This window comes from Kogia breviceps, chromosome 9, assembly GCF_026419965.1.
Source record: "Kogia breviceps isolate mKogBre1 chromosome 9, mKogBre1 haplotype 1, whole genome shotgun sequence".
NCBI lineage: Eukaryota > Metazoa > Chordata > Mammalia > Artiodactyla > Physeteridae > Kogia > Kogia breviceps.
In genome coordinates this window covers 37,519,602-37,541,904 of record NC_081318.1, presented here as the reverse complement: position 1 = coordinate 37,541,904, position 22,303 = coordinate 37,519,602, and the positions used below count along the sequence as shown (strand labels likewise).

At 37.7% G+C, this 22,303-nt stretch overlaps 1 protein-coding gene and 1 non-coding gene across 5 annotated transcripts in view; both read right to left on the bottom strand.

Moving 5' to 3' along the window:
- Positions 1 to 22,303, bottom strand: part of DOCK4 (dedicator of cytokinesis 4) — a 484,849-nt gene that overhangs the window by 189,962 nt on the left and 272,584 nt on the right. The gene's annotated exons all lie outside the window — the stretch shown is intronic.
- LOC131763122 (U6 spliceosomal RNA) lies at positions 7,657 to 7,764 on the bottom strand. Its single transcript, XR_009337522.1, has one exon. It is a non-coding gene; the product is annotated as a U6 spliceosomal RNA (small nuclear RNA).

Genomic DNA, 22,303 nt, shown 5'->3' with positions numbered 1-22,303 from the left:
GCAACCTTATGTGCTATGTACAATGTAAGAAAAGAACTAAACGGTAACGAAAAAACAAAGAGATCATGCTGTTCAGGGTAGAGACTGGAGGAAGGAAATTGACCAGGATTCTTGTTTTGCCCTATTGGAGCCAGAATTCGTTTAACCACCAGTGATTTATTTTATTTTATTTTTTACATAAGTTGAATACAGAGGATAAGACAATGAGAAAAGAAAGGCATTCAATCAATGTGGACTCTAAAGACAATTAAAGACGGGAAATAGAGAAAAAATATCTTTTGTGGAAAGACAGATAGATATAAGCATGAACAAAGAAATGCATCAATGTCCTCGAGATAGCCAGAGCCATTGAGATGACAGAAGGCAAGAGGATAGAGAGGACCCAAGTAGAAGACAACAGACAGAAAGGAACCAGCTAATGGATAAGGGAAGGCAATGAGGAAGTGACAGGGGGAAAAACAGACAAAATAGTAGAGGGGAAAAAGGAAAACTAGGCATTTAACAGTTGAATGCATTCTAAAATTTAGTTAGAAGACATGGTAGTTTTCAATGTGAAGGTTTAGAAAGATACAGATGAAAGCCCCAGGCATAATGATTTCATTTGTCTGGCCTACTGATATCAATCTGGAGGGGAAGGTATTGTTGAGGTGACCCAATTTCTTCGGAATAAAGAACTCACCGAGAATCAAGAACTGGAAAGGTCAAGTGGGCCAAGGGCTTGACCACAATGTACTTGGCTCTTCCCAAATCATCAATTCAATTTCCATAAAAAACCACAACACTTAACAAAGAAACACCAAAGAGGGGGTGTACTTTCAGGAAGACAAAGGAACATGACATAGTAGTGAATCTACAGGGACCAGCCCACCAAGAGCCACTGCAATACTATTTATTTTTCAATCAGGGAAACTCCTGATCCTGTTTTTATAGTGGTTCTTAAATATCTCAACTAAAATGAACAGGTTGCTAAATGACTCACTAGACAATAACAAATAATGTATGAAGACAAAGAAACTATTCTTCACTACAAAGGAGAGACTTATCAAATATTCGCCCATTCCAATGAACTGAGGATTAGTCCTATCCTTTCAGGAGTGTAGCTTATGATACAGGGTATGTTCACAGTGCAGTATTTTTCTTCCCATTCTCTTTCTTGTCATACAACTTCACTGTCCTCACCTTACCTGTTACATCTGGGGCTGGAGCAACTTCTAAAATTTTATCTGCACACTTTAACTTAACTCCTTCTGCAATTCAAACTGTCCACTTTGGGCCAGGCAGTAACTTCCAGCTTGAGTGGAAGGTGAGGGTGAGAAGGAAGGGTGTATACAATAGGGTCTCTGCTCCAAAGAAGCTGATCATCCAATAATGAAAGTAAGACACACACACGTAAGTAGAATATGAAGCAGCAAGGGTTAAGTGCATGATAGGAATATTAAAATAAGGAAAAATTATGACTGATTGAGGGAATTTGCAAGTGCAGGGAAGTTTTTTTTTTAACTGGGAGTTATGACAACCAATAAGCTAAAAAACTAGGTTAAATTTTTAATTTCACAAAATAGATCAATAATGTTCCACAATCAATTTTTTTCTGGCTGTTAATATAAATCCCCAAAATGAAATGGCTAAGGGGGAAATATTCCTCTTATTAGAAGAAGCAATCATGAAACAAAACTTTTAAAAATCAGTCTAGATGTTTAAGACCCAATTACAAAGATTTGATATCTAATTTTAAACAGATGCATAGTCATTAATTAATCTACAGTCACGAAACAACATTTTTTCATGATTAAACTCAGCTTACGGAGTAGAATTACAGGAAAGAAAGGCTTGGTATCTGTTAAACCAAATGTGGTTGATTCTTTGGTAACTCTAATTTCTTAGGAATCGGAGCTAACTCACTCTATGATTCTTTTTAAATTCATGAAATTCTGCACATAAAAAAAGGCAAGCACAGCATGATTTATTAAGTAGCAGGCAAAATTAATTTTAGACTAGATCAGCCACTTTGCCACCAATGAACCAAGTAACACATAGCTGCAAATGTATAGCAACACAAAAATGGAAAATAGTGACAACTATATTTGATAAATACATGTTGTGATTAAATGTGCAGTTTAAGAAGTCTATCATACAGCATCATGACCCTGTCTCAATGATGACTCCTCTGTGCTTTGGTTTCCACATCTGTAAAATAAAGATGATAATGATACCAACTCCATAAAATACTTTGGGCAATACCTGGTATAAAGGAAGTGCTCAAAAATGTTTGCAGTTGCTACTGCAACTACCACTGCCACTGCTGTTATATCACATTATTCTTTCTCTTTTCAGTTATGCTCATTTGGTATTTAAGCAGTGCACTAATTTTTCTTCAAAGACTTCTTCTTTAAAACAATTTTAGAAATTCTATTTAGTTCTTTCTAACCACTAGAAGCTAAGCACCCAGAGGACAAAGATTTGTATTTGCTTTCTTAAATGCTGTATTACTAGTGCCTTGAATAATGCAGACATATAGATGTTCAATATTTTTTGATGCATGAATTTGAAACTCTCCTTGTTCATTTTTTCATGTTTTCTTTTTCATTATGAACCTATATTTCTACCTTTTATTTAGTCTTTTCCTGATAGTTTATTATCTGAACTTCTAGGAGATATGGCTTAGAGAATATACAAGTAATGCTTAGAAGTAAGTCCTCTAATACTGGGCTTGAAAAAAACTGTTCTCTGTTTTAAAAAGGTGATGAGGGTACATGATTCTCTGGTGAGATAGAAACTCCAAGTTTAAGCCACTGAATTTAAATTAACTCAGTAGTTTGGAAAAATCCATAGCTATGAAATCCAAGATAAGTAACTGGTCCCAGTTGAGTAGCCTGAAAACAGTAAATGTATAATCACTCCATACTGCCACTTTCACACCCACGGCGCATAGGATTCCTATGAAAAAAAGCAACACCCATTCAAGTTGAGTCACAATAAAATGATAGTAAAAACAACAATCAGGGGCTTCCCTGGTGGCGCAGTGGTTGAGAATCCGCCTGCCGATGCAGGAGCCACGGGTTCGTGCCCTGGTCCGGGAAGATCCCACATGCCGCGGAGCAACTAAGCCCGTGAGCCATGGCCGCTAGGCCTGCGCGTCCGGAGCCTGTGCTCCGCAACGGGAGAGGCCACAGCAGTGAGAGGCCCGCATACCGCAAAAAAAAAAAAAAAAAAAAAAAAAAAAACAACAACAATCAATCTTGAAATAATCAGCAATAAGGGAGAGGGAGCAGATATAACAAATCATGTCTTGACTTCCATGAGACATTTAAAACTTAAGACCCCAGTCGTCAGGGCCTATATTCACACCCCACTTTCCTGCTGGAGTGCCTATTTGAGTGTTTACCCTTCTGGTATGGAGCTCTCTCTTAATGTCAGCAAGATGCCCCTTCCTTTCTTTGAAGCTTCATTTTCTATTTCTTACCACGTCTTAGTTGTAATTTATCCAGCATTTTTATGTGTTTGAAGGGGAGATTACAAGAGTTAGTCTACCATGTTTCAAAAGCCAATTTATTTTAAAATCCCTATTGCTTTACAATAACACAAGCAGTCTTTGAAGGATATATAGTATATCTTCAGTGCACAATTAAATTGTAAATGTAAATGGGTAAATTAATTAACTGAGCAAAAATTTACTTATATAGCATTTAATAACTATCAATCTCATCAATATTTAATTCAAAAACTGTCCTTTGCTTCAAAAAATTTGCAAATGTGCCAAATTAAAGTATAAAATAAAGTCACAATATTGATTAAATAACTGACTTAAATGTAAAAAGTACTTAACATTACACAATTACATTTTTCTTTTTAATTCTCCTGAGTTCCTATACAAGTATAGAAGAAAAATGGTAGAATATTAAAGTATATGTTCTAAAAATACATGTGCTAAAAACATCTGAGCTAAGAATAGATGTGCTAATAGTGCAAAAATATTTTCACAAGTGGGATATCCAAAGGTCACATTACAAACCCAAACTAATAACAAACAAACCCCTGAAGTGACCTATGGGGGAGGAAACAAAGAATACAGTTGGCATATATCTATTAATCCTTACTCATTTAATTTTCTCAATCAGAATTCTCATGAAGTTTGATGATCAAACTGAAATGGTCTTTTATTTCCATTTTCAGCATTTAAAAATATCCACATGCTAAGAAAAGACCAAAAAAATTGCTTCATTTCCTTTTTCTCAAAATAAAGTGTCAAATAGAGAACGCTGAATTAGGCTCTTTATCTCAACTCAGCCAGAATATTCTAAAGTTTAAGAAAACTCATTTTAGAAAATGAGAGTATTTGAACAAGACTAAAAAGATTTGAAAAAAAATCATCATATATAACATGGCAAAATCTAAATGAAAAAAGGCAGGGAATAATTTATCAAAGGAGGTCATTTTTTTAAAGAACTGAGTAGGAAGAGGACACACAAAATACAGCAGGGAGTTGTGAGCAAAGACAGAAACACATAGAATGGGTAAAAGAAAGGTCTTTGCCCTGTTTTGTTTTGAAATCACTGAGATCTTCTGATTCCTAGTAAAATTATTGAAGGCTGTATCACTAGTTCGATTTCTAATAAAACTGTCATAAAGGCATTCACTTCTGGGGTATGAACATTTACAGTATCATATCACAATTCTGTGTGGCTACTAATACCACAATCCAAAGAGGGTTATGTTGGGCTGAAGGCAGAGTGTAGGGAGAGACAATGAAAGAGAGACTGGGCCAGATCTGGGAAGCTTGCCTTGCAACACCACAGGAAGGGGCCAAGCTGGCATCAGAAGTTGATGAATCAATAAAAGTTGAAATGGGGCATGAGATGAAGAACAGATTTTTATTTGGGAAAGAGGATTCTGGCAGTACAACAGAGGAAGATTTAGCAGGATACATATTACGGATAAATTTAACAGTCTAGGTGAGAATTAGAGAGGGATTAAACTTAATATCATAGGTAATTATAGAGGATGAGAACTAACTTCAGCAATTATTGTGAGCACACAGAGACTGTGAAGTAAACCTACATTCTAAAACCAGTCTCTTCCACTCAATCCCCAAACAATTTCTTCATCTTTTTTCCACTTTTATTAATTAATACTGCAATTCTGAATCTACAGGTTCCAAACTTTCCAAAAATCTTTGATTTCTGTTTTTGATTTCCTCAGTAAACTGTCCCAGGTTTTATTCCAAAATGACCATCTCAGCTGCTTTTTATTTTGTTAATGTGGCAAAATTCATTAAAAAGCTCACATTCTCCCTTAATAATCCCATTTCTAAGGCTTTAAAAAAATTTTTATTGTAGTTGATTTACAATGTTGTGTTAGTTTCAGGTGTACAGCAAAGTGAATCAGTTATACATATACATATATCCATTCATTTTTTAGACTTTTTTCCCATATAGGCCATTAAGAGTATTGAGTAGAATTCTCTGTGCTATACAGTAGGTTCTTATTAGTTACCTATTTTATATACAGTAGCGTGTATATGCCAATCCCAATCTCCCAATTTATCCCTCCCCAACTCTAAGGTTTCATTTTAAAGACATATTCCAAAATACAGCAGACGTTCCTCACATTATTACTTACAAATGTGAAAAACTCCAAAGCATTTAAGAGTCCAACAGTGAGGGTTGGACACATAAAATAGGGCCTTAAATCTCAAAGCTAGGAAAATAATGCAACCTCCTTAGGACCCAGTAAATTTTTTTACCTTCTAATTTTGTTTTCCGATTTGGTACTAGGAAACCAAAGAAACAAACTTGAGGCAAACATCTCATAATTGTGTTTTTTATTCATTTGTGAAATAGATACTGAGTGTCTGATAAACATTGGGCATTTTAAAATTTAACTAGATGGCAAAAAATTTTTTTAAGTAGTACATGCATACATACAAAAGGTTCTATTATGGAGGAAAATGTACTTCCCTACCTCAGTTACTGAGTTCTGTTTACTAGAATTAATCAATGTTTACAACTTCTTGAGTATCCTATCACAATTTTCCTCTTTTAATTGCGACAACTGTTATAAAGAAGATAAACCAGAGACTGAGATAAAAATAATAAAGGCAAAGTGGTTATAGAAGGCATTTCTGAGAGAGTAACATTCAAGCTTGGAAACAGAAAAAAATGGCAATGCAAAAGATGGGGAGACGATGCACCAGGAAGAGAAAAGAGCACATGCAAAGGTCCTGCAACAGGAAAGAGCTTGGGATGATGGAGAAACTGGAGGAAGGCCACTGTGTCTGAAGCAAGAGGAGTCAAATGAGGCTGGAGGGGAGGCAGGAAAGATAAGCAGCAGTCACAGAAGCCATAATTAATTACCCTTATTCTAAATGCAACAAGAAGCCATTGGAGAATTTTAAGTAAAGGAAACATGATCCAATTTGTGTTTTAAGAAAGTATTCCTAGGGTTGCCTGGAAAATGGGATTGGAAAGAGGAAGAGTGAAACTGATGAGTCTTTGAGCTTCTTGGATAGGTAGATTAACGTTTTCATCAAATTTGGAAAGTTTTTTTGTCAATATTTTAAAAAATATGTTTCCTGCTCCTTTCTCTCTCTCCTTTCCTTCTGGTACTCTCATTTTATACATGTTGGTGTGCCTGGTGGGATTTTTCTGAGGTTCTGTTCATTTTTCTTCTTTTTCTTTCTTTTCTGAGAAAAACCACTTTTCCTCCCAAAATCTCCATTTTCAAGAGTTCCTGTAGGCTTAAATTTCTGCAGACTCTGTTTCAAATAAAATCATTTTCTTTCAGCAGAGCTTGTGAGTTTTCTCTCTTCATGGATGGCCTCGTCCCTGGGCCAAGTCACTGACCCACTGCTCCAGAGCTGGAGGTGGGTCCATTCTTTAGATTGACACCCCTGCTTTATGAGCCAGTGCTAGGCTGGGCCAGTAACCTCTGTTCTCCTCATGTGGAACCTCTACCCAGTGAGTGAGCTGGGGCAAGGGCAGTTGATGCCCCCATATTCTTGGCTTGCTATGTCTACGATGGATCCCCTGCCCTATGAGTGGGGTGGTGTGGTAGAAGGGAGCCCCCAACCTTTTAGCCACTTTTGCCAGGAATTCAGCCTCTGCAACTCAGACCTAATGGAGATGAGAAACACTGGAGGCCTTTACCTCTTGGTCAGATACAGTAGCCCTTGATTGAGAGCTGAGGGGAGAAGCAGCCCCATCTTCTTGGCCACAAGGGCCTAGAGGAGAACTTCCATCACACTGAGCAGGGGCAGATGGGAGGTAAGAAGTGGGCTGTGGCACAAGTGTCACTCACTCTCTCTGTTCTTATCAAGATTTGGTATTGGGCTTCCCTGGTGGCGCAGTGGTTGAGAATCCGCCTGCCGATGCAGGAGACACGGGTTCGTGCCCTGGTCCGGGAAGATCCCACATGCCGCGGAGCAACTAAGCCCGTGAGCCATGGCCGCTAGGCCTGCGCGTCCGGAGCCTGTGCTCCGCAATGGGAGAGGCCACAACAGTGAGAGGCCCGCATACCGCAAAAAAAAAAAAAAAAAAGATTTGGTATTATTCTTTTTTTTTGTTTTTAACATCTTTATTGCAGTAAAATTGCTTTACAGTGGTGTGTTAGTTTCTGCTTTATAACACAGTGAATCAGCTATACATGTACATATATCCCCCAAATATGGAACACTTCACGAGTTTGCGTGTCATCCTTGCGCAGGGGCCATGCTAATCTTCTCTGTATCGTTCCAATTTTTAGTATATGTGCTGCTGAAACGAGCACAAGATTTAGTATTATTCTTTTTTTTTTTTTTTGCGGTATGCCGGCCTCTCACTGTTATGGCCTCTCCCGTTGCGGAGCACAGGCTCCGGACGCGCAGGCTCAGCGGCCATGGCTCACGGGCCCAGCCCCTCCGCGGCATGTGGGATCTTCCCGGACTGGGGCATGAACCCATGTCCCCTGCATCGGCAGGTGGACTCTCAACCACTGTGCCACCAGGGAAGCCAAGTATTATTCTTGAATGAGTATTTCTTCATTTGCTGTATGTGCTTAAAAATTTTTTTCAGACTTTAATGCTTTTTAAAAATATGATCTTTACCAGTTATAGTTGTTCCAATTTTGAGCGGTTCCATGCAGCTTGTTGCGCTGCTGTTCTGGGGCAAAACTCTAAAAACACTATTTCTTGATAGTACTTGCATAATTTGTGTTTGGAAGGTAGGGGGCTAAGGGTAAAACGTAACTGCTAGGACTTCTAAACTTGAACCACAAAATTACTAACGTCGTGAGGTGTCAGCAAAACTTCCTAAAGATGATATTATTAGAGTCTGTCATAAATTCATCTTCAGTAAAATTTGTTCTTTTCTGAAATCCTAAGACCTCATTATTATCAGAGCAAGAATTTTTATTTCTATTGCTTTCTATGTGCTTGATTTACAAAATCTGTCATCTGAGTTTTGCTTTGGGTACTAGAATATTCTATATTGTGTCTATAAGGTAAGGTAAATGACTTTTAAAATAAAACACCAGAAGCATATATAACTTTCAGGGGTACATCCTGGCTGCATCAAACAGTAAAATCCTGAAGGGATGAGGCGAGGTGTTTATGAGGGAGGTCAGAGACAGGGTCTTAGGGTCTCTGGAACAGAGGGAAGAAAGGAAGCCAAATGTCCGGTAGGAGTGGTTCAAGTGAGACAAGACTGTTGGAAAATAAGTCAACTGAAGAAAACCCAGAAGCATTAGGAAGAGATGAGAGTGTAGAAATGGGCCAGGTTAGATGAACAAATAAAGTGGGAGCTGTGACAGCACCCTAGGCCTACTGAAATGTGTGTTCATTATATGAAGGAGGGCACCAAGCTGCTCAAAGCCTCTCTCCAGCAGGACCAGATTACCCAAAGGACAAGTGTTCTTTAACATTTCTTTCTTTCTTTCTTCTTGGTTAAACAAAGGCATTTAAAATAATTCTTAAAGGGCTTCCCTGGTGGCGCAGTGGTTGAGAATCCGCCTGCCGATGCAGGGGACACGGGTTCGTGCCCTGGTCCGGGAAGATCCCACATGCCGCAGAGCGGCTGGGCCCGTGAGCCATGGCCGCTGGGCCTGTGCGTCCGGAGCCTGTGCTCCGCAACGGGAGAGGCCACAGCAGTGAGAGGCCCACGTACCACCAAAAAATAAAATAAAATAAAATAAAATAAAATAATTCTTAAGGATCTGATCAAACAAAGAACTGGGATATAAGAATGCATTTTATAGAGAATTACACAACTTTATGGATATGTTCCATGTCTCAATATATGTAAATGAAGCATCAGTTTACAAAGAATGAAGTTTTCCATTGCCAGAGGTTTTCCAATTATAAGCATTCAAATGCATGGAACATATTTGTTTGTTTGTTTGTTTTTAAATACAGTTTGGCAGATAGCCTCAGAAGTGCTTTAGCCTAAAAAAAGATGTTTGGTGGCTTACATGGTGTTAAGGCCATCCTCCCAGCATTGGCTTCCTCCTCCTTTTGTACAAAATCTCTATGATCTATGAACTCTGCAGCAAAGGCAAATATTATAAACACTACCAGCATCATCACCTTCCCCATGAGCATTTTAATAATGGAGTTAATCTTATTTGAACTTCTTTAAACTCCACTACCATTAAACTGTTTTCCACTAAATCTATGGCATAATTCTATATCATATATTAACATATATATGTGGAATCTAAAAATATGGTACAGATGAACTGGTCTGTAAGGCAGAAATAGAAACACAGATGTAGAGAACAGACACATGGACACCAAGTGGGGAAAGCCGGGGCAGGGAGTGGTATGAATTGGGAGATTGGGATTGACATATACACCCTAATATGTATAAAATAGATAACTAATAAGAACCTGCTGTATAGCACAGGGAACTCTACTTCACTTTGCTGTACAGTAGAAACACAACATTGTAAAACAAGTATACCCCAATAAAAGAAAAATTTTAAAAAAAGACCTTTAACATTTTCATATTGAAAACCTAGACACTTAATGTGATTAATGTTGTGACTGCTCAAATTTGGGGATATATCTCCTCTGTCTGATACACTTTAAAAGCCAATTTAAAGTTAAAAAACATTACTCTCCTTTCTAAAGAATCACACCTTAATTTCTGATTTTAAGCCAGTATTATTCAATTTGTGAATATGCCTATTGCTGACTATTTAAACTGTTTGATGAAATAAAAATTCATATTTTAAGGCAAGACAAGAAAACTTTAAACATAATTTTTTCTCTGCCCTTTTGGGCTTCTGCCCTTGCCTCTAGCTTGCACTTTGCATCTGCATTATGTGTTAACAAGACCTCCCCAACGGCAGAAATACCTGTTCAACCGTGAAGATCAATTTTTCTTCTTCTGGTGCCAGCCGTGTAACTCCTTAGAAGACAACATTCCCTTCTCAATCCTGTAAGGTACCCAACACTCGCCTTGTGCGTGTAGATACCTTTGGTGAATTTTATGTACAGTGCCAATATATTATTTCTTTTAAAGAGAGCAATTGGTGAAGAACAAACTGGTCAGACAACCTGGGCTGAACCTAACTGAAATGCTTAGCTTAAATACTTACTAATGATCTTATTAATGTTACTAGCTATCCTACTTCTATTTTGTCTATTTCACAAGATTATTGTTTCTTGCATTACCAAATGCATGACTGAGCCTCAGATAAAATTAATGATGATTAGGAGACCTGAAACAACTGACTAAACATATAGTCCCATAAGATCAAGGATTGAAATAGTGTAACAATAGACATGGGAAGAAGCAACAAGAGGGAACCAGGTCCTGGACCACAACAGACTAGTAAGACAGGTGGTCGTGAGAATTTTTGCTACTGTTAACAGGATCTAGACCAGTAATAATATACTGAATAGCCCATCAACAAAATCTTCACCTGTCATGGGAATGAGCATTCCTAGCACTGTGGGACAAACTGGTCACAAAATGCCCCCCAAACCTTGGTTGAAATTAAGACTGAAAGGGAAAGAATTATAAAATAAAGAATGTTGCCCACCATCCTGTTCTATAATAATCAAGTCATTAGCCACTGCAGTTGCTGACCTACAGTACAGGGTGAAGATAAAGATGAGGTACTCTGTGCTCTGGGAAAACTAGGAGAACTGGCCCTCACAGAGTTAGATATTTTCAGGAGAAAATTTTATGAACCCAATTTGTTGCATCTTTCCATACTCAGGAAAGTACCACTGACTAAGATATTATTACCGCAAGAGCAGCAGTAACCTTCTACCAAGATGCTTAATTGCATATACCCATTTGTCAAGGGATATATGCAATATGTATAGTGCATATATATATTGATATATATATGTGTGTATATATATATAGATAGATAAATATGTAATATATCACTTACATACTGGCCTCCCCTTTTACCTCTTCAGAACAGTACTCAGAACTCTCTGAGAGACTGTCTCCTGGGTTATAACCCTCAGGTTGGCTCAAACAAAATTTTCCATTTCTTTTTTATTTTATTTTTTTATGATTAGAATTTTTTAACATCTTTATTGGAGTATAATTGCTTTACATTGTTGTGTTAGTTGCAGCTGTATAATAAAGTGAATCAGCTATACGTATACATATCCCCTCTCTCTTGCATCTCCCTCACACCATCCCTATCCCACCCCTCTAGGTGGTCACAAAGCACCAAGATGACTTCCCTGTGCTATGTGGCTACTTCCCATTAGCTATCTATTTTACATTTGGTAGTATATATATGTCAATGCCACAATCTGACTTCATCCCAGCTTACCCTTCCCCCACCCTGTGTCTTCAAGTCCATTCTCTACAACTGGGTCTTTATTCCTGTCTTGCCCCTACATTCTTCAGAACCACTTTTGTTTTTTTAGATTCCATATATATGTGTTAGCATACGGTATTTGTTTTTCTCTTTCTGACTTACTTCACTCCATAGAACAGACGCTAGGTCCATCCACCTCACTACAAATAACTCAATTTCATTTCTTTTTATGGCTGAGTAATATTCCATTGTATATATGTGCCACATCTTCTTTATCCATTCATCAGTTGATGGACACTTAAGTGCTGCAATGAACATTGTGGTACATGACTCTTTTTGAATTATGGTTTTCTCAGGGTATATGCCCAGTAGTGGGATTGCTGAGTCATATGGTAGTTCTATTTTTAGTTTTTTAAGGATCCTCCATACTGTTCTCCATAGTGGCTGTATCAATTTACATTCCCACCAACAGTGCAAGAGGGTTCCCTTTTCTCCACACCCTCTCCAGAATTTACTGTTTGTAAATTTTTTGATGATGGCCATTCTGACCAGTGTGAGGTGATTCCTCATTATAGTTTTGATTTGCTTTTCTCTAATGATTAGTGATACTGAGCATCCTTTCATGTGTTTGTTGGCAATCTGTGTATCTTCTTTGGAGAAATGTCTATTTAGATCTTCTGCCCATTTTTGGATTGGGTTGTTTGGTTTTTTTGATATTGAGCTGCATGAGCTGCTAGCATATTTTGGAGATTAATCCTTTGTCAGTTGCTTTATTTGAAAATATTCCCTCCCATTCTGAGGGTTGTCTTTTCATCGTGTTTATGGTTTCCTTTGCCGTGCAAAAGCATTTAAGTTTTATTAGGTCCCATTTGTTTATTTTTGTTTTTATTTCCATTACTCTAGGAGGTGGGTCAAAAAGGATCTTGCTGTGATTTATGTCAAACAGTGTTCTGCCTATGTATTCCTCTAAGAGTTTTATAGACTCTGGCCTTACATTTAAGTCTTTAATCTTATTTTTGTGTATGGTGTTAGGCAGTGTTCTAATTGCATTCTTTTACATGTAGCTGTGCAGTTTTCCCAGCACCACTTATTGAAGAGACTGTCTTTTCTCCATTGTATATCCTGGCCTCCTTTGTCATAGATTAGTTGACCACAGGTGCGTGGGTTTATCTCTGGGCTTTCTATCCTGTTCCATTCGATATTTCTGTTTTCTGCCAGTACCATATTGTCTTGATTACTGTAGCTTTGTAGTATAGTCTGAAGTCAGGGAGCCTGATTCCTCCAGCTCCGTTTTTCTTTCTCAAGATTGCTTTGGCTATTTGGGGTCTTTTGTTTCCATACAAACTGTGAAATTTTTTGCTCTAGTTCTGTGAAAAATGTCATTGGCAATTTGATAGGGATTGCATTGAATCTGTAGATTGCTTTCGGTAGTATAGTTATTTTCACAGTGTTGATTTTTCCTATCCAAGTTCATGGTATATCACTCCATCTGTTTGTATCATCTTTAATTTCCTTCATCAGTATCTTATAGTTTTCTTCTTAGACGTCTTTTGTCTCCTTAGGTAGGTTTATTCCGAGGAATTTTATTCTTTTTGTTGCAATGGTAAATGGGAGTATTTCCTTAATTTCTCTTTCAGATTTTTCATCATTAGTGTATAGGAGTGCAAGAGATTTCTGTGCATTAATTTTGTATCCTGCTACTTTATTAATTTCACTGATCAGCTCTAGTAGTTTTCTGGTAGCATTATTAGGATTCTCTATGTACAGTATCATGTCATCTGCAAACAGTAACAGTTTTACTAATTCTTTTCTGATTTGGATTTCTTTTATTTCTTGTTCTTCTCTGACTGCTGTAGTTAAAACTTCCACAACTATGTTGAATAAGAGTGGTGAGAGTGGGCAACCTTGTCTTGTTCTTGATCTTAGTGGAAATGGTTTCAGTTTTTCACCATTGAGAACGATGTTGGCTGTGGGTTTGTCATATATGGCCTTTATTATGTTGAGGTAAGTTCCCTCTATGCCTACTTTCTGGAGGATTTTTATCATAAATGGGTGTTGTATTTTGTCAAAAGCTTTTTCTGCATCTAATGAGATGATCATATGGTTTTTATCCTTCAATTTGTTAATATGGTGTATCACATCGATTGATTTGCATATGTTGAAGAATCCTTGCACTCCTGGGATAAACCCCACTTGATCACGGTGTATGATCCTTTAAATGTGCTGCTGGATTCTGTTTGCTAGTATTTTGTTGAGGATTTTTGAATCTATGTTCAACAGTGATATTGGCCTGTAGTATTCTTTTTTTGTGGCATCTTTGTCTGGTTTTCGTATCAGGGTGATGGTGGCCTTGGAGAATGAGTTTGGGAGTGTTCCTCCCTCTGCTATACTTTGGAAGAGTTTGAGAAGGATCGGTGTTAGCTCTTCTCTGAATGTTTGACAGAATTCACCCGTGAAGCCATCTGGTCCTGGGGTTTTGTTTGTTGGAAGATTTTTAATCACAGTTTCAGTTTCAGTGCTTGTGATTGGTCTGTTTATATTTTCTATTTCTTCCTGGTTCAGTTTCAGAAGGCTGTGTTTTTCTAAGAATTTTTCCATTCCTTCCAGGTTGTCCATTTTATTGGCATATAGTTGCTTGTAGTAATCTCTCATGATCCTTTGTATTTCTGCAGTTTCATTTGTTAATTCTCCTTTTTCATTTCTAGTTCTGTTGATTTGAGAATTCTCCCTTTTTTTCTTGATGAGTCTGGCTAATGGTTTATCAATTTTGTTTATCTTCTCAAAGAATCAGCTTTTAGTTTCATTGATCTTTCCTGTCATTTCTTTCATTTTGGCTTCATTTATTTCTGATCTGATCCTTATGATTTCTTTCCTTCTGCTAACTTTGAGGGTTTTTTGGTTCTTCTTTCTCTAATTGCTTTAGGTGTAAGTTTTGGTTGTTTGAGAGTTTTCTTGTTTCTTGAGGTAGGACTGTATTGTTATAAACTTCCCTCTTTGAACTGCTTTTGCTGCATGCCATAGGTTTTGGGCCATCGTGTTTTCATTGTCAGTTGTTTCTAGGTATTTTTTGATTTCTTCAGTGATCTCTTAGTTATGTAGGAGTGTATTGTTTAGCCTCCATGTGTTTGTAGTTTTTACAGCTCTTTTCCTGTAACTGATATCTAGTTTCATAGCGTTGTGGTTGGAAAAGATACTTGATACAATTTCAATTTCTTGAATTTGCCAAGGCTTGATTTGTGGCCCAATATATGATCTATCCTGGAGAATGTTCCATGAGCACTTGAGAATAAAGTGTAGTCTGTGGTTTTTGGATGGAATGTCCTATAAATATCAATTAAGTCCATCTTGTTTAATGTATCATTTAAAGCTTGTGTCTCCTTATTTATTTTCATTTTGGTTAATCTGTCCATTGGTTAAAGTGGGGGCTTAAAGTTCCCTACTATGATTGTGTTGCTGTTGTTTCCCCTTTTATGGCTGTTAGCATTTGCATGTATTGAGGTGCACCTATGTTGGGTGCATAAATATTTACAATTGTTCTATCTTCTTGGATTGATCTCTTGATCATTATGTAGTGTCCTTCTTTGTCTCTTGTAATAGTCTTTATTTTAAAGTCTATTTTGTCTGATATGAGAATTGTTACGGCAGCTTTCTTTTGATTTCCATTTGCACGGAATATCTTCTTCCATCCCCTCTCTTTCAGTCTGTATGTGTCCCTAGGTCTGAAGTGGGTCTCTTGTAGACAGCATATGTATGGGTCTTGTTTTTGTATCCATTCAGCCAGTCTGTGTCTTTTGGTTGGAGCATTTAATCCATTTACATTTAAGGTAATTATTGATATGTATGTTCCTATTACTATTTTAAAAATTGTTTTGGGTTTGTTATTGTAGGTCTTTTCCTCCTCTTGTGTTTCCTGCCTGGAGAAGTTCCTTTAGCATTTGTTGTAAAGCTGGTTTGGTGGTGCTGAATTCTCTTAGCTTTTACCTGTCTGTAAAGGTTTGAATTTCTCCGTCGAATCTGAATGAGATCCTTACTGGGTAGAGCAATCTTGGTTGTAGGTTTTTCTCTTTCATCACTTTAAATATGTCCTGCCACTCCCTTCTGGCTTGCAGAGCTCCTGCTGAAAGATCAGCTGTTAACCTTATGGGGATTCCCTTGTATGTTATTTATTGCTTTCCCTTGCTGCTTTTAATATTTTTTCTTTGTATTTAATTTTTTATAGTTTGATTAATATGTGCCTTGGACTGTTTCTCCTTGGATTTATCCTGTATGGGACTCTCCGCACTTCCTAGACTTGATTGACTATTTCCTTTCCCATATTAGGGGAGTTTTCAACTATAATCTCTTCAAATATTTTCTCAGTCCCTTTCTTTTTCTCTTCTTCTTCTGAGACCCCTATAATTTGAATGTTGGTACGTTAAATGTTGTCCTAGAGTTTTCTGAGACTGTCCTCAATTCTTTTCATTCTTTTTTCTTTTTCTGCTCTGTGGTAGTTATTTCCATTATTTTATCTTCCAGGTCACTTATCTGTTCTTCTGCCTCAGTTATTCTGCTATTGATTCCTTCTAGAGAATTTTTAATTTCATTTATTGTGTTGTTCATCATTGTTTGCTTGCTCTTTAGTTCTAGGTCCTTGTTAAACGTTTCTTGTATTGTCTCCATTCTATTTCTGAGATTCTGGATCATCTTTACTATCATTACTCTGAATTGTTTTTCAGATAGACTGCCTATTTCCTCTTCATTTGTTTGGTCTGGTGGGTTTTTACCTTGCTCCTTCATCTGCTGTGTATTTCTCTGTCTTCTCATTTTGCTTAACTTACTGTGTTTGGGGTTCCTTTTCACAGGTTGCAGGTTCATAGTTCATGTTGTTTTTGGTATCTGCCCTCAGTGGGTAAGGTTGGTTCAGTGGGTTGTGTAGGCTTCCTGGTGGAGGGGACTGGTGCCTGTGTTCTGGTGTATGAGGCTGGATTTTGTCTTTCTGGTGGGCAGGACCACGTCCAGTGGTGTGTTTGGGGGTGTCTATCAACTTAGTATGATTTTAGGCAGCCTTTCTGCTAATGGGTCGGGTTGTGTTCCTGTCTTGCTAGTTGTTCAGCCTGGGGTGTCCAGCACTGGAGCTTGCTGGTTGTTGAATGGAGCTAGGTCTTAGCATTGAGACTGAGATCTCTGGGAGAGCTCTCACCGATTGATATTATGTGGGGCCGGGAGATCTCTGGTGTCCGATGTCCTGAACTCGGCTCTCCAACTTCAGAGGCCCAGGCCTGACACCCGGCTGGAGCACGAAGACCCTGTCAGGCACACAGCCAGGTATGTGGGGAGTTTCTTGCCTTTTGGGAAGTCTGAGGTCTTCTGCCAGCATTCAGTAGGTGTTCTGTAGGAGCTGTTCCACATGTAGATGTATTTTTGATGTATTTGTTTGGAGGAAGGTGATCTTCATGTCTTACTCCTCTGCCATCTTGAAGGTCCTCTCCATTTCTTTTTTAGATTGACAATTTTTTCGCTGACACACTTAACTCCTAATGGATGCAATTTTGACAACATGGAGGATTAATCAAAGGGTCTAACTACAGGCTTAATCTTCTGAAGATCATGTCCTCAAGATTTTTGAACAGGTAACCCTATCCACTGGGATGCCTACTTTCTAACATGTAAAAGGTATGGTAAGTATGAGCAAATGATCTTGTGATTTTTAACTGCTGGTCCACAGATCTGCTATTTCAAAGTTTTGGGAAGGCTTTTATGTTATCTTTAAAGAAGTGGTTAGCCTATGACTAACAGTTATTGAGAAGATTTGACTGAAGTAATACATAGTAAGTCATGGAATGTCAAACTAAGGAACATAAGAGACATCTGAAGTTGTTTACTTTCATTGAGTCTCAACCAGAAAAGAAATTTATTGACCAGAAATGAGAGATGAAGAGGGACCATTGGCATATAGTGAAAGCTGGATGAGACCATTTAGAGAGAATTACCATTTCTTTTTTAACAAAGGAGAATTTTCACCTTAAAGTTTCCATCTTTATTTCGGATTTGGGATATCAACATTTCAGTGGCATACACTGAGGATTATGTCAAGGTTAAAAAGGTTGTTTGTTTGTTTGCTTTCTACTGTAGGTATTATTGCTCAGTTGCAATTTTTTCAAGACATGGAGCATATAGTAAACCACTGATTCTTTTAATTTACTGAAGTACTTGCTATAAACTGCAAATTTTTTCTATGCAGCAAATCTTCCAAACAGTATTGCTAGTGATTATATATAAATTAACAAAATATAAGTAATTTAGAGAATAAAATTAGCCTCTAATCACTACTTCCATTAGCTTATAATTTGGGTTTGAATTTGTGTGTTTTATTTTTAAGTACTGCATGCAGCTTTACAAATATCTTAAAGCATATTTTAATATCATATTTTGAACTATATCTTTTTTGTTCACTGTCATTAAAAGAGAATGGTTTAAAGGAAACTAAAAAGGTGTGACAACTGCATGCAACACAGCTTGAGTTTCTTTTGTTATAAAGGACATTGAGAAAATTGCCAAAATCTGAATGAGATCTACAGATTAGAGAAGAGTATTGTATCAGTGTTCAGTGTTACTTTCCTGATTTTGATCACTGTACTGTGGTTATGTTGCCATGCCATGGAGTAAGCAGGAGTAGAGAGAAATAATTCCTGCAATTTGTTCTCAAACAATTCAGGTGGGGAAAAGATGTATATAGGTGTGATATATATATGTATGTACAAGTATATATATGTATATGTGTCTGTATGTGTATGTATATACATATATATAAACATCAGAGGCATTAATGCAACCCTTAAGAATACCAATTCAGTAATATTAAATTACTATATAAAGAGTCTATATAATATACAGACATATATAATTATACACACACACACATATATATATATATATATATATATATATATATAAAGCATGTGTGTGTGTGTGTGTGTGTGCACAGACAGAGAAAGAGAGAGAAGGATAAGCAATTATAGTAAAATGTTAACCTTTGAGAAATTAGGAATTCTTTGTACTATTCTTGCAACTTTTCTGAAAGTAAAATTAATTGAAAATTAAAAACTCTAAAAGAATAATAAAAGAGGGCATGGTTTAATAATTACAAAATTCCATAAGTGAGCAAAAAGACCACACACTATATGTCTAGCCAATAGGTGGTGCCAATAAGTACTAGTTTTCTTTAAACAATATTAGAAAGCAAAGTTTCTAAAGGTGGTGTTCAAAAATCAGGAGCATTGGATTTCCCTGGTCATGCAGTGGTTAAGAATCCATCTGCCAGTGCAGGGGACGCGGGTTCGAGCCCTGGTCTGGGAAGATCCCACATGCCGTGGAGCAACTAAGCCCATGTGCAACTACTGAGCCAGTGCTCTAGAGCCCACGAGCCACAACTACTGAGCCCACACACCACAACTACTGAAGGCCGTGAGCCTAGAGCCTGTGCTCCACAACAAGAGAAGCCACTGCAATGAGAAGCCCGCGACCGCAACCAAGTGTACCCCGCACTCACTGCAACTAGAGAAAGTCTGCGCTCAGCAACAAAGACCCAACGCAGGCAAAAATAAGTAAATGAATAAATAAATTTATTTTAAAAATATCAGGAGCATTGACACAATCTTTAAGAATTATATCAGTTCAATACTGTTGAATTAAATGACCACCTGACTATGTGAAGACAGGATGCTCAATCCCCCAAATGCAATCTAGCTCTCTCAAAAGCCTCCTTTCATCTGAGCTAAATAAAGAACACTGTTCACTTCCTCCACAGAGTTAAACTGCCCTCCATGTATGTGTGGGCTCCTTATCTAGGTAACTCCTTTTAACCTTCCGTGGGGGTTAAAATGTACAATTTCGGCAGGAATGAAACCACAACACTCATGTTGCTAAGGCAAAAAGCAGATTGTAGAAACTGACCTGATTAGCAAATATGATTTCTGCTAGTTGTAAGTTACATGTGCAAACTGCAGGAAATAGGATTTCATAAACACACAGATAATATGAAAAGATTCTGAATTTTCTCTTAGTACATACTGAACAGGAGCCAAGGATTTTTACACAATTTATTTCAAGTTGCAGAACTGAATGTGTCTCAGTAAATCACACTGGCTCAGTCTTATTCCACATTCCTAGAATTCGATTGCTAACATCTATCAGAGGTGATGTTTATAATAACAATTTGCTGGACAAACCTAAACCAGGCTCATTTTAATGACTATTTTTAGAATTTCAAACTCTCACAATATGATTTTTGGATTTTAAAATTCCCACAGAATACAACTTTGGAAATTTCGAATTACCGAACATAACTAAATCTAACCCTACAGATATGTTAATTCAATTATATTTTTATCTTTACAAATTAAACGAATCACTTGAAATTTTCTCCATTTCTAAACTCAATAAAGATAGTGGTTAATGTACCTTTGCTACATAAGTCTTAGGTTAGAAGGAAAAAACCCAGTTATCTAGACAAATCCTTTTATCTATTAAAAAGACAAGATTACACCTCCAAGAGATAGGAGGACATCAGTGAAGCATAAAAGGCCTGGAAATTAGGTGGTGGAATTTGATTCTAAAACTAATTTCAAAGTTGTTATTTTTTTCTTTTTTTAGTACAATGACCAAGGAACAGCAGGAGGAAAGCAGGGAAAAAAACAATACTTTGTTGAGTGAACTCAATTCTCTTGAAAATTCTCTTTGACTGCACTGCTTCTATTTAATTGACTACTCCATGGTCCAAGGAGAAAAAGTCAACGTATCTTACCACTGTGATAGTTTAAACATCAGGCACCCCAATTTCCAACTTCAGTTTTGTATACCCGTGCTTCCCCCTTAAGTAAGCCATCAGAGGCCTCCCTCCTAGAGGTAAGACGGGAATAAAGACACAGACCTACTAGAGAATGGCCTTGAGGATATGGGGAGGGGGAAGGGTAAGCTGTGAGGAAGTGAGAGAGTGGCATGGACATATATACACTACCAAAGGTAGGGTGGATAGCTAGTGGGAAGCAGCCGCATAGCACAGGGAGATCAGCTCGGTGCTTTGTGACCACCTAGAGGGGTGGGATAGGGAGGGTGGGAGGGAGGGAGACGCAAGAGGGAAGAGATATGGGAACATATGTATATGTATAACTGATTCACTTTGTTGTAAAGCAGAAACTAACACACCATTGTAAAGCAATTATACTCCAATAAAGATGTTAAAAAAAATTGGGAGATGCATCACGTATAAATAAGTATTAGTAATAGTTGCTGTAGCTATGGCTGTGTTCCAAAGCTGGACTGAGATGATTCCACAAATCTAGAAATGCACTGAAAATTACCAGATGGTACACTTAAAACGGTGGATTTTATGGTGTGTAAATTGTACCTCAATAAAGCTGTTTTTTAAAAAGAAAAATAAAATAAAATAAAGCCGAGCAGCTCCTAAAACCTTATCTGCTGTTTTTATAACTGCCTTCCCTCAAGACAGGTGACAACAGAACAAAGACCCACTAAGACAAAGACCCACTAAGACTGAAGAGTGGAAACTTAAAACAGAAAGAGTAAAGGGCTAATTTATTAATTTTTTAAAGTTTCTTTCGAGCTTTCTCTCTCTGGAGCAGTATTTTGGAGTGATGAAGCTTAGGGCTGGGTTTGCCTTGCCTTGAGAGAGCTAGAAGGGACCAGGAGGAGACCAAAGGAATACAAGGCAGGTAGATGCTGGCTGCATGCCGCTGGCTGGAACTCGGGCCTGAAAGGATGAGGATGGAGAGGGGTGGGTCTCAAGGACAGGAGAGCAGATGAGGCTTTGCGGTAAAAGCCAAGTATAAAGAGTATACATTTGGCTGCCGAGAAATCTAAGCATCAAACGGTAGGCAGCAAAATGGAGGACTGATTCTGCCAAAGGGAGAGGAAACCTGGTAGACAGGGCTTTACAGACTAACGGTTTATTTTACTCTTTCCAAAGAGGCACAGGTAGTTTTTCATTCGGCACAATGGCTGCAAACACAACAGGTAACACCCAGGGAATAACATGGCTTGGATCTCACTTTCTGGTAGCCTCACACAGGATTCCAGGAAGAATAAGTGGTCAGTTGGTCAATAAAAGTGACAAAGCACATGGAACATGTGGAGCATGTCTAAGCAGTTGGAGAACTTCCCAAGGAAATAGAATGTGCTGCCCTTCCTTCTTGGAGTTAATCTATATAATCAGAAGGAAGACCTGGGAAGAGATGTTAGCAGTCAACTGAGCACAGATGAGATGTTAGAAACAGAGTAGGAAGGGTCAGTTCAATGATTCAACTTATCAATAATCCAGCTGCATTATTCTCAAAGTCTCCATTTAGAAGATCAAATCAGGATCCATTTTGAGAAAATGAAACAAGGTGACTTGACTAAAGAGGAAGGGGTAGAATATTCAAGATGATTACTCCAAAGTGGGTAAAAGATATTAATAGTTAACACTGAATAGACACTTATGATGTATCAAGTGCTGTGCTACATGCTTTGCATATGTTTTCTCTTTTAATCCTTCCAATAACCC